Source organism: Phaseolus vulgaris, chromosome 11, assembly GCF_051622355.1.
Source record: "Phaseolus vulgaris cultivar YP4 chromosome 11, ASM5162235v1, whole genome shotgun sequence".
Lineage (NCBI taxonomy): Eukaryota > Viridiplantae > Streptophyta > Magnoliopsida > Fabales > Fabaceae > Phaseolus > Phaseolus vulgaris.
Window position 1 is genome coordinate 4,327,446 of NC_143508.1, and position 12,069 is coordinate 4,339,514.

Sequence of the window (12,069 nt, forward strand, 5' to 3'; positions counted from 1 at the left end):
TTGAATTAAAATGAGATGAAATTGAAATATACCTAATACTAATACCGAATTAGCCTTCTGTCGTAGATAATGTGAGTTCGGAAACCATTTAAATCACTTTCAAGTGGGGTTTTGGCATTCTAAAAAAAATGGATTTTGAAGTTACATTGAATGAGACTGATTGCCAAACACACCTTAAGGTAGTGTGCATAAAACAAGTGTTCCAAATACTTTAATAATTGTTATCTCTCTCTTATTTATGAGTTTTCGATTTCAGTGGTTTTTCGTGGGAAGATGCACTGCAAAACTCATTACGACATTTCATTGGAACTTATTTACGACTTATCGGTTTCTGGGGAAAAATGTACTACAAAATCACTCCCTTCAAGTAAGTGTGATGAGTTTTAGGTTAATTTTCAACACTATTCAATCTAATTTTCTACTTCTTCCTTCGACCACTAATACTCTTAATTAGAGATTTGGTCCTGCTTAATTGCATAATCTTTGATTAAGATATTAAGACCAGAAACGTTGCGTTTCATGAAATGATGTTTAAGGAAAAAAGTACATTAAAAAATAATTAAGAACTTGAAGTACTAAAAGCCTAAGGAGTTTGCCAGTAACACTTTTTGCCAGCACGTGTGACCAATCCCTGTGAATGAGTGTTTAATCCATCAATCTATAAAGTTCGGACACTCCTCTTAAATGTAGGACACACGTATCGGACACTACTCATATGACACTCGTAAGACATTTATAAGTTAAGTGTTTAATTTAAAAAATATTTATTAAATTTTTTACAATTTTAACACGGGTGTAGCACAATTTTTAAAATGATAAATACATTAATTTTTTAAAAACTCAAACTTTTATTGTATAAATTTTTATTATGATTATGAAAATAAGAAACAATTTTTTTCAAATTAGTAATGAAAAACATATTTCTGCAAAAAAAAAATGATTCATACTTAGTGCATATAAATCTTTATTGTCAATTTATATAATTCATAATTATATAATATATATTTGTGTACTCGTGTTCGATATTTTAAAGATCATATGTATCTCAGTGTTTGTGTCGTATTAGTGTTCATGTGAGTGATGGGAAACAACAATTGAAAAATTGATTAATTTTACAATAACTTTTTTTTTTACGTGATGGAAAATTTTAAGTTAAGCAATATTATTTTACTTTTGGAACTAAATAAGCAAATTTACGAGAGTTTCTCATAAATTTCTAAATAAAAAAAAAAGGGTCACCATGTGTCCAAAACTGAGTCCAATTTAATGGGGGGAAAAACGTGCCACCATGTGTAACAAGTGGTATGATAGTATGAACAAGATTATAATCATAAGCTATTTTATAAAAATGATGATAAATAACTTAGAACTAAAACTTCATCAAAACTTTAATATTTTTTTATTTTCTTAAAAATGGTCATCCATGAATTGAGTTTAACGTTAAATTAAAAAATTACCACATATAAGGTCAAAGTTAGATTATTTATTTATTTTTATTGCGTTGACTAACTGTGTAAAATTATGTTTTAAAATCTCATAAGAGTTTTCAAAATCGGGTGGCTTTCATTCTATTCTGTTGTGGCGTCTTTGACTAATATATATTTATATATATCAATTCATACTTTCACGTATAATAATTTAATTAATACGTTAAGATTCTTTCACGAAAGTATTTGATTGTTCTATTTCTAATGTAATTTTATACAAATTATCTAATTATATTTCGTTAAGTTTTTTCTATCTTAAAATTTGAAAAATAACATATGAAAAAAAATGCCTTAAAAAGTGAAGGAAAATATGTTTTATATATTTTTAATTTATCTTGTCAATATTTGTGTTTTATTGATTTGGAAATATTGTTAATAAAAAAATATGAGGACTTGGTCATATTCTTGACTAAAGAAGCACCCTGGATTAAATTATTCTGTGTTCACCAAGTCAAAGTTTCCTTAAATTTTTTAAGAAAAAAAAATGTTTGAATAGATGTAGTAGGTATTTAAATTTAACCTCGTATACCTGTATAAACTATAAACTGTTTGCGCGCAGATATGTCAGGTTCGGCTTAGATAATTTTAATATTTTATGGATGCAAACTCTTTAACTCAGGTTCACACAATTCCTATATCACCTCTTTTTGCGACATAGACAAATTATATATAAAATTGTATATTTAAATTTCTTATTTGTTCACTATTTATTAAATAAATTATGTGAACAACTCTTCAAATTCTATATTGAAATATTTAATTTATTGTTTATTATTTATGATTTTTTTATTGTAAACAAAGTAGATAAATGTTTAAAGAATAAAAATATATACTATGAATGAAATGAAATATTATGGCAAATTCTCTTTACATCTTTATATATTCTTAAATTTTATGTATTTTTATATTTTTTTAATTCTATTAATACTTTTTTTTTGTTATGATGGAGACTCCGTATCTTTTTCTTTATTTTCAAGTGAAGTGGATGGTTTGTGGTGTCTACGGATGAACATTAACAATTGAGATCAGTTTTGTAGTGTTTTGACTAATGGTAACTATCACTACAAGAAAATAATGAAATAGAAATCAATTTTTAGAGACCAAAATAATTAATTGTAATAGTAACTAAATTAGAGACAATTTTAGAAACTAAAAACAAATTGGTTTCTAAATTAATTTATATTATTGTTAAATAGTTTCTGAATTGGTATCTAATTAGCAACCAATGTTTTAATTACCAATTATTTAGTTTCTAAATTTAGTTTCTAAAACCTTGGTTGCTAATTAGATACCAATTTAAAAACTATTTAACAATAATATAAACTAATTTAGAAACCAATTTTTTTTTTAGTTTCTAAAATGGTCTCTAATTTAGTTACTATTGCAACTAATTATTTTGGTCTTTAAAAATTAGTTTATATTTTATTATTTTTTTTAGTGTATGTTTTTGTACACTATTCTTTTATATTTTTGGAAACTAATAGATTAAAAAAAAAGGTACAATGAATTTTCTTGTCAATTTCATTACATATAATCAAATGATGAAACTGTTATTTCAAAAGTGTTGTAAGTATAATTGTGTGACTATAAGAAAAGTATGTCAAATTACAAAATTTGAAATATTTAAAGACGTGAGACTATACTTCATTTAGAATAAAATTATTTCAATATATTAACTTGTTAGGAATAGAACTTAATATATTGATTTGTTTTATTTTAAAAATATGAAATGGAATAGTTTATAGAACGTCTTTAGATTCATTAAAGGAAATATGTTAAGTGATTCTTAAAATCAATTTTTGATTAAATTACTTTATATATTAAGATTAACTTTGATATTAATTTTTATGTGATAAATGAAAATAATTATTCGTTGATATAGATTTTAATATATATTAATTATTTACAATATAATATTTAATGTTAGACTATTCATTAAATATATAAAGAATCAGTAATTAATAAATATTAATGAGTTTATTAAAAATTTACTTTACAGGAATATTAGAATCTTATAATCATTAAAAGATACATATCATGCAATTAGAAATTTATAGTTAATAAAAATAGATTAACAATTTTGTGTGAATATAATATTCTTATTTATGTATTTTTTTTAATCTATAATGAAACTTTGGTACTTCTTTAATTATTTATTAAAAAATATGGGCAAATTAATATTAAGAAAATGAAATTTGATTCTTGGGGAAAATTTGGTAAATAACTTGCAATTGGAAAAGGATTTAGCATGGTGTGCATTCTAGAAAGAAGAATCGTTGCATTTTGGTATGCATCAAGGAAGGCAACTGTGTCCTATGATAAGTACAGAAGAAATGTTCAACTTTCTCATCATGAATATAATAAATATGAGATAAGAAATTGAGAAAAGCGTGAGAGTATATTAAGTAAGTATTCGGTATACAAAGAGTATATTAAGAATTGATTAAAAGTGTATATATCTTTGTAGAAAGTTTATTTATAATGTTTAATTATGGATAATATGTTATAATATGTCAAATTTATCATATACCAGTGTTAATTTTATTTTATGAAAATTTATTAATTTATCGAGTATTACCTACGAGTCCCATATTTTTAGGAAGTTTTTACAACTGCTTTAATTGCTATTTATTGTAATTACTTTAAATACGTTTTTGGACTCGTCAATCGATCATTATAGCTTATCCATATTGATGGATATAGTTTTATTTTAACTTTGTATGAAATTTTGTGTAAAAATAAATATAATTAATATTATTGACAATATATAATTAGTACTATTGACAATAAATTTTTTTTATAGAAAAGTCTCACTCTATACTATAAGTAAACGTTTATGTCGATAAAAGAATAATTTACAAAGACATTTTTATTTATTTAGTATAAGGAAACTTTATGAGTAAGAAAAATTGTTAGTACATAGTGTGATTTTTCACATTACAAGGGATTTTTTTTTCAATATTATTTTTTAACTTAATTTATAAGAAAAACTTTGATCATATTTTGTGGTTGTAGTTTAATGTTATATTTTTAAAAATATAAATTTAACTTATTTTGACACTAATTTTGTTATGTATATAGATGGGACCTGTATTCTATTGTTTTCTGGACAAAAAATCTTAATAAAAAAGAGAATTGGTATTTTATAATAATAAATATTTTAGAAATTCTACCAATTAAACTTTTGTTGGCATTTCAAATAATATAAAAGTAAATAAGTCTACAACCAAGTTCAATTAATAAGACAAAAATAGTTAGGTACATGTGTGTCCTTATGATAGAACTTTCACTCTAACAACTGACATTATTATTCAGTTTATATTCATAATTTATTTTCTAAATAGTGATAAATAACCCAAAACTAAATTTTATCAAATTTTAATTTCCTTTTCATTTTTCTAAAAATATTCGTCCATAAAACTTTAAAATTAATCGTTAACTTAAGGAAAAAATTCTCAGAGCGACAGATAATGTCAAATTCAGATAATTTTAAATTTTTTATTTTGTTGACTGATTTATAAAATTATTTTTAAAACTTTACGGTGATTTTCAAGATCGGATGGTTCTTTTTCTTCAAAAGAAATCCGATGGCTCTGACCGATTTCCCAATCACAATTTAGCTCCTCTGCGTGTTTCTCATTTCTCACGCTTCTTCAAATTTAAGTACGGACTTTATTATAGTTTAAAAATAGCTGTAATTGATTTTAATAAATTAATGTTAAAGTATTTTTTTATAAAATTGATGTAAATCGGCGCAAACAAAGATATTCTCGAGTCTTCTATCTGCATTTTATATTTTTTATTATTATATTTATATATTTTGACAAAAATAAAAAATGAAATAATAAAAAAAATAATTAAATCAAATAATAAGAAAATATAAAAATTATAATTTAAAAAAAATAAGATATAAAAAATACTTATTCACATCATAAAAACTATTTTACATTTAAATTTTTTACGAAATAATAATATATTAATATTAAAAATAAAATAAAATAGGCATTAATTATAAAAATAAATTACTTAATAAATATTTAAAAAATAAAAAATAATTGAAATATCTAAAATAAAATATTTATAATAATAAAACAAAAAAAAATTATATATACTAAAAATAATTATAATGGAAGTTCTTCTTTATTCTTTATATATATAAAAATTATTAAATCTAACTAAAATCTTCCGTAGTTTAGTTTATGAACCATATAACTAAAGTTTTGATAACTGCTCTTTTGAATAAAAAATATAAAAATATGTGATGCTTCAAATGTATATATCTAACCACAATTCAGCGAGTATAAGGGATATTTAAAACCTGAATTAGATATTGTACCTAAAGTTAAACAATAATAATTTAATTTAGAAAAAATAAAACAATAAATAATAAACAGTAGTATTCGACTTAAAAACACTACCTGGGATTAAAATCAACATAAATGAGAAATATAATATAAAAAAAAAAAATGCTGGGTTGAAGCATACAAATTAGTGTTCTTGTTCTTGAAGATAAAACATTTTCACTGTACTGATTGTTTATTCTCCCAAAAATACGTTGAATTAATTTTATTAGAGAAAGATTCTGAAATCATGATGTTTTTAAAATTATTTTTCAGTAACAACAAATTCACTCTAAATATATGACGGTGTTACATATGTCTAATATTCCATTTACATTACCTATGCCATTGGAGATTATATAATTATATACATATATTTATTATAATCAATAAGTTACAAAATATAGGAATATTTTAAAACGTTGTATCTTAGATTTTTATATTGAACTTAAATAACACTAGTTTAACCTTGTGTTTTGTATGTTTCATGATATTGATGATTGTGCTAACACCAAATATGGAAGACCAAAAAGTACCTTGTGAGTACTAATTATTCCCAATAAATAGTACAATAATATTTTCTTCAAATTACCACTTCAATACCAACAATTTTTTCATTCTAAAGTCTTAGTCTGTCTATTCTACATTAGTAGATTCTCTCGTAAATGAAAATAATTTTTAGAAAGAGTATTCCTTTTTAAATCGACCGTAAAAACAAACTATTATTAACTCATAAAATAAAATAGTTTTTAGAAAACGTAATTGAAAAACAAAGTCAATAATATTACTATAATATTACATTCAATAAATAAGAATTGTATATTATTTTAAGAATCTTATCATAAAAATTAAATTTTTGTATATAATAAAATAAAAAGATAAAAAATGTTTATACTAATATACATATTTAAACTAATGGAAGAAAACTTATTTTTTTTCGTGATATTACTTAGTAAAATAATAAATAAATAAATAAATAATTTGTACTTTTTCTCAATTATTGAATGTTTCTTATGGAAATTTCCTAAAATCTTATGGAATCTCCAAATAGGTGAATGTTGTGGTGCATTGAGGTATCCATCAGATAAGTGGTGTAGGATGGGATGAAGAAAATAAGGAGAAGATGTTGATTTAGGATGTGGAAAACGTGTGAAAAGAGGAATATGTTAAACTTTTTTCTTATAAATTTTTTTATGTTCGATGTGTAATTTGTCATCTTAGATAGTGTGAGACTTCAAACGATAATAATCATTTGTCATAAAAGAAAAAAAATTATTATTAAAAAAATAAAATACAAAATAAATAAAAAATATAAAAAATTAAACCAAAACTCATATATTAAAAAAAAATATAAATAAATTATATCTATTCCTAAATTTTTCTAATAACAAAACTCAAATAACATAATACCCATTATACCAATAAAATAATTCTTTATTAATAAATCCCAAACTACTTTCCTTTAACTACTTTAACTTCTCTATTTTCTCATATTATATATTATCAATTTTAATATCATTTGATGCTTTTCATATTTGTTTTTTTAATATCATGATGAAGAATTGAGAATTCTGATAATAACTACCTTTTTTTTCCCATCATAATAAAAACTTCTGACTTTTCAATTCCAACACGTGTCAATGAAAGAGTCTAATAAGACAATGATGATTGGTTAAACAAAAAAAAATGTTGCAACGATGATTTATCTGTGGATTATAATTGGCCGCTAGTCACATTTCACTAGATGCTTCTCCTAGATTTCACCGTGTGATAAATATAATTAATTTTGAGACCATTATTTAAAGCTTATACATATATATTTATTTATACTTACGAACATTTTCAACTATTTTTTTTTTCTTTTAAATGCGAGTTGATACTGTTTTAGGTGACTGATAAGTTAAACAAGCTTACTATTTGATACTCTAACAAAATCAATTGTTTTATACTTTTAAAATAATATTATTTTAATCGAAGTATAGTATCATCATTTTTTAAAATAATAAAAATATAATATAACGAGTTAATTTTCGTAAATTATTAGGGTAATAAGAAATCACTTTTGTATGAGTATTTACTTAATGATAAAAAAACAAAGATAAATGAATATAAATGGGGAAACAGTGTTGGTTGAGTGTTGTAAAAAAGGTTCTTAGAGCTGCTGAAGACTCTGCTATTTGAGTCACCATTCTGATCCTTTAAAAGCTCTATTAAAAGTAGGTGTGCTGTCACTTCAGCAAGTAAAAAATAAAAAAGCTTAAACCATAGTAACATACAAAGGTGTTTGTTTCTGTGGAGTGGTCCATTACTTGATACTTTGTCTATCTGTGGTGCCCACATTATCTGCAGCAGATGTGGAAACTGATACAATTGGTGCTTCAGGATATGGTGAAGTGGGAGGTTTAAGTCATGCATAATTGGCCTCAGGGAACACCCTTAACAAGAAAATAATTACTGCCAAAAGTTCATCAATCTACAATGAATCAGAGCAAGTTAATTTTGCACTTCCCTAGAACCTACCTACCAAGTTTGAAGAAACCAACAGCACATATAATACCATTCATAAGAGCCTGTAACCACTGACAACACATTTATATTACTTTCCAAACATACAAGCAACATGGTAGGACACTCTCAAGCATCAGTGGGAAGATGCACACTTTGAGGTCCCTTTGGGTGAAATTGTATGGATATTCCTTTTCCAAAACAAGAGTTTCCCAAAACAAACCATAAGCAGAATTAGGCAATCAGTTTAACTGCTTTATGGTCTTAATGTGTGAATAATGACTAGTGCTTGATACAAACTTGTTGGGCACAGCTAGTTCATGAGAAAACTTTCATATTCACATGCCAATTTTGTTTGTTCCCAGTGAAGTGACACTTATAAAGTGATTTACTTTTGCAACAGTTGCTGCAAGGTAGAACAAACAATGTGCATCTCTGTGTTTTCAACTTGACTGATTAGTCTGATTTCAGTGTTAGTGTTTGTTTTAGTGTTGCAAGATTAAGGCTTAACAAAATTTGAGGCATTCACTAATAACAATTTTAAGCTTTTCTACAGCAGGCTAAAACCCCAAAATACTCTGGTATTCAGTAAGACACATGGTGATTCCAAAACTTTCTCTTTACCTTGTCCCCTCCACTTGCACGTTCAACTCTGTGCTCAAGAGTATCCTAATTACCACTGATTCCTCAAACAATAAAGCTCTGCACTCAAGACTTAAGGCCCTACCAACCCCAAAAAAACTCAAAAGAATCCAAATCAAACAACACTCATTTGGACTCATCCAAGCCATTATCTAGTTCAAAATAAATATAAATTATCAAACACGGAAAAAACACCAAAATTCCAGATACTTATAACAATATAACCAAATAAAATCAAATTTTAGTCAACAATTATTTTTCTCAAATGACCAAACCAATAATAAGCTTAAAAACAAAACAAAAATTAAGAGAATTTTGAAGTGTTACTTTAAAATGAAATATGTTCAGTTCTAAATACTCCAAAACACTTCGATTACATATCTGATTTTAAAAAATTTGAGAAATGAAGTAAGAAATTTAGATCAACAGGAGGGAGAGAAGGGGAGGAGAAATAAAAAGGAAGAAACAAATGAAATTAAAAACGAAGTGGGCTTTGGCCCATGTGTTACAAGGATACCTCATGAAACGGAAAAGACAAAGGCAAATGCTCCCTGCACGCAACACTTTTTAACCTGCACCCAACACAATTTTAAAAATTCCAAAAATGCCCTTTATTTCGGAAATAAAAATCCGGAATTGAAAATAATATATTCCGGAAAAATATATCTGGAAGTGGTTATTGAGTTTCGGAAATAAAAATCCGGAAAAAAAAATTAAAATTCTATTCTGGACAAAAAAATCCAGAATTGATAAATAATACATTCTGGAAAAAAAAATCCAGAAAAGAGATTATTGTGTTTCGGAAATAAAAATCTGGAAACAAAAATGAAAAACTCATTCCGGATAAAAAAATCCATAATATAAAATTTCGTTCCGGAAAAAAAAAATCCAAAACACATATTTCGGAAATTTTTTTTAAGGATAGTTTTGTCTTTTCCGCTGGAATCGGGTGCAGTGATATGGTGCAGGAAGCAATTGCCAAAGACAAATTCTTCCTACACCCAATATTTTTGAACCTACATTTAATACAATTTTAAAACTCCAAAAATACCTTTTATTTCAGAAATGAAAATCCAAAATTGAAAATAATACATTCTGAAAAAGTAGATCCAAAAGAGATTATTGTGTTTCAGAAATAAAAATCCAGAAACAAAAATCAAAATCTCATTCCAAATAAGAAAATCCAAAATTAAAAATAATACATTTTTTTAAATAGATTTGGAAGAGTTTTTGTGTTGAAATAAAAATCCAAAAACAAAAATAAAAAATCCATTCCAAATAGAAAAATCCACAATAAAAAAAATCTAGAAATATATTTCAGGAAAGAGGTCCGGAATGTATTTTTATATGTATCCATTTTTTTAAAGAACATTTTGATGCCAGAAGCAATTGCCAACGGAAAATGTTGGCATGGAAAAGAGTCAACATTATTTTTAAACAATATCATTAGCTTATTTTAATTGAATTTTAAAGATAGCAATATATAAGATATAAAGAATATATATACTTGACTAAAATTGGATTTAACAACCAGATAAGAAGTCTTTTATGTCAAACAAGTATTATCAATAATCTATAAAGATTATGGAAAATTTTCTAGACTCACAAAATATATGGAAGGGTGTTGTAGAATTAGGAATTTCTTTCAAAGATAACTTCTCAACTTTATATTATAATAAAATAATAGTATCTGAGAAAAAAAAATGTATGGTTCAACTTCCTAAAACTCACTAGGGTCCTAATTACTATTAACCATTATTGTTATTGCTAACAAGTGGTATTGGTTAAGTCATTGCTTATTGAGATTGCTGTCAGTGGTCCAGATTCCTCTGCTAATGTTGCATCTGAAAAACCTAGCATTGCCACTCAGATTGAAACTGCACCTAAACAAGTGGCAAACTAGCCACTTTCTCCCTACACTGTGTAAGCCAGAGTAGTAATGTTGCCTAGACAAGAGATATCAAAATATCATGCAGAAAAACTCTGTAACTCTTTCTGAATAAGTTATAAGGATCAGGACATAGCCAACTTTTTCATTGTGGACTGTGGAGGTATGCACTAATTGGATGTTCATTCTATCAATTACGAGACTGTTTCTTCCTACACCCACCTTCATATATTCTTCTCTCACTTCCATAAATTTTTGGTATTCCAAAAATGTTTCTATGCAATATTCTGGATTACTTAATCTGAATTTTTTTTTTCAAATTCGTAATTAGCTTCTGGATTACATAATTCGAAAGTCTTTTTTTAATGCATAATTAGTTTTCGAATTACATAATATGGAAGTCTTTTCTAACTTCCGAATTATGTAATTCGAACTTTTTTTCCAAATGCGTTTCTGGATTATATAATCCGAAATACTGGATTAAGTAATCCAAAGTATGGAGGTGGCACAAAAAGAATAAAAAAATATTTTTATGTTTTATATGGGGTGCCAGAAGAACATATGGAGGTGCAGGAAAAAAGAGTCTTCTATCAGTTATGATGATTTGGTGCAAAGATCAGTGAGACAATACAAATACCAAGTGGTTCAAATTAGGGATCTTAGGTTTACTCTTTGAACCCGCCAAATTGTTAGGTTCACTGTTTGAGCCCGCCAAATGTGTATTGGTCTGGTTTCCTATCAGTCCCTTATTTTTTTTATACTTTTAAAGAAAGATTTCATATTTTTGGAATAAAAATTGATAATAATCAATGTTTCATATAAAATTTTATTTACATTAATTTCTTTATACATCATTTGATTTATTAAAGTATTGTTGATATTTTCTTTATTTTGTTAGGTATTAAATTTTCTTCTATCATAATATTAAAATTTAATTTAAATTTATTGTTTTTTCTTGTATTAATATATTAATTATTATAACAAAATAAATAGATCTAGTTTTTTTAAAAAAATAAATTTAAAAAAATTGAAAAGTGATGAGTTAACAAAATTAAACTGTTTTTTTAAGCCTCTTTCTCCTTGTGTAGCGTATGTGATCATCTAATTTTGTGCTCATATGTCAGTTAAATACACATTGCTGCCTTTTTTTTTTACCTAAACGCCCTACCATGTGTAAATTTAATCCCTTTTTGTTATCAGGGTTTTA